This window comes from Mus caroli, unplaced genomic scaffold (assembly GCF_978045245.1).
Source record: "Mus caroli unplaced genomic scaffold, Mus_caroli_1 scaffold_13, whole genome shotgun sequence".
NCBI classification, from domain to species: domain Eukaryota; kingdom Metazoa; phylum Chordata; class Mammalia; order Rodentia; family Muridae; genus Mus; species Mus caroli.
In genome coordinates, this window is record NW_028227268.1 from 107075533 (window position 1) to 107077757 (window position 2225).

General features: G+C 50.4%; 1 pseudogene; it reads right to left on the bottom strand.

The window, feature by feature from the left end:
- Positions 1-286: 286 nt before the first annotated feature.
- Positions 287-1427, bottom strand: LOC110306341 (pygopus homolog 2 pseudogene; annotated as a pseudogene).
- Between the last annotated feature and the right edge of the window lie 798 nt (positions 1428-2225).

Here is a 2225-nt window from a genome sequence, read left to right on the forward strand (position 1 = left end):
TTAGTTTCCTAGATCTCTGAAGGTACTCAGTATACAAGTTCCCAGAAAAACAAAACAAAACAAAACAAAACAAAACAAAACAAAACAACAACAACAACAACAACAACAACAAGAGCAGCCCAGGTTCTTCTGCCTGCCTGCCTGCCTGCCTGTCTCAGTTCCTTTTTTGCTTCCAGGATGCCTATCTGCTCCATGGGGATGGGATGCCAGTGGAAGACAAGGAGCAAGAGGCACTTTGCAGGAACACGGTGGGAAAGGTTCACTTCCTCAGGCCATTGCACTACAGTCACCCAACATTAGCATCCACCACCTGGTCCATGCTCTTTCCTATATAGACAGACTGGATGTCCTTGGTCTTGTGTCAGAGATCACAGGCCCAGACAGCAGAGGCCTTGGTGGTCAGCAGGCTGTAGGAACTCTTGGTCATGCAGGTACAATTGTGGTGAAACCACTTCTGGCAGGAAGCCTCACACAAAATGGCATCCTGGCCATTGTTCACCTTGCTCCACAGGCACCGCAAGTGTACGCTAGGCCTGGGCAAGGCTGAGGCCCTGAGCCTCCACCTGCCTTACCAGGGGGGTTGGGGGGGGGTGGGTGCCAGACTGTTGGCATCTGGAGTGCCCCCACCTTACCACTGCTGCTGGTGGGGGAGCAGGGAACTGGGCTGATTCCCATTAACAGCAGCAGTGGGGAAAAGCAGTGGGGGCAGGTGGATTCAAGGGCCTTCGACCATCCTCACCACCAGGGTCAGGAAAACCAGGGTCTGTACCAGGGAAGGGACTTGTGTTGGGAGGCAGGCTGGGGAGTCCCTGACCAGGTCTCTGAAGAGAATGACCAAAAGCTGCTCCTGGTTGGGTAAGGCACTGGTGGAGAGGAAGAGGACTCAGTTCCCCTCTAGGAGGCTGTCCCATGGTGGGTCAGACCAAGGGATCAAATCCCCCAACTGGGCCTCACATTACTTGTCTACCAGGTGGGCTAAAGTTTTGGCTCAGAGACTGGTTGAAGGGTTGACTGGAAAAGTTTATGTGTCCCCGGGAGTGGATAGCCAGGGCCCCGAGGAGGCATATTAAAAGCTGGACCCATAGAGTTGGGAGGAAAAGGAAGGGACTGCCGACAAAGTGGCTGGGGACTCCCTCCTCCTCTTGTGCTATGGCCTGGGGATACCGGGCCTGCTGTGCCCCCCTATTCACCAAAGCCTCCAAGGGGCATCGGACTGCCAAAGAATGGAGGGCCTGCGTCCCCCACTTTAGGGGCTCCGAAATCATCAAAGGGGTTAGAAGTGACCAGATGATCCACCATGGGGATTGGGTCAACGGTGGGGCAAACACCATCAGATGTGTGCATGCAGGACCCTGAGTATTGGACTTTCTTCGCTTCTTTTCAGGCCTCTTCATTTGCAGACTAGCCTTGCCCTGCATCCTCCCAGTGCTGGGCTGTACGGGGCAGTGGGGCAGAGAGCAGTGTGGGCTCGCTGCTTCCCTCCAGTGGCGAACATGGATTGGGACCAGAGTCAGCGATGGCAAGGATGGAGGCACCCTCAGGCTGCACGCGCGTTCGCCCGGAGGGGAGTCAGGGGCAGTAGCAAGCCCTAGTCACGCTGAGGGGGAAAGCACAGAGCCCAATATTGTGTATTTTTAAAGATTTTAAATCATAAAATAAGTTGCCGTAAAACCACCTTTTGTGCCAGTATTCATATGTCATTTACATTTCATCTTTAGTGGCCATAAAAATTCTTAATTAAATTAACTTTTAAATGGTTACTTAAAAGCATAAAATTTTGCCTATTAATAGGGTGCCATATGCATCTTATAATTTTTAATTTTGGAAAAATATCAACTTTATTTCTATGTAGGCATAGAAAACAGAAGTAAAATAGAGTACTCACACTGGAACTTACCAAACCTTGGCATACTGATGTGTTCATACTTCTAACAAATGTCTTTGGAGATTAAAAATTTACTTACACAGCCCCCACCCCATCTCTTCCCCTCAATCCCAACCCCCACCTTTACCCCCATCCTGAGTCTGGTAATGAGAAGGGATCTACTAGATCCTCACCAACTCTACCAAAAGTCTGCTGCCCTCTAGACTTTATCTCTAGTGTCAGAGCACTTATTCCAAACTCTCTCTGTCACCATAGATCCCAGTACTGACAGGTAAGCAATCCACAGACCCTAGCACCTACCAAATTATTGCTTTGTCCTGAGACACCAAGGTTCTGTGGA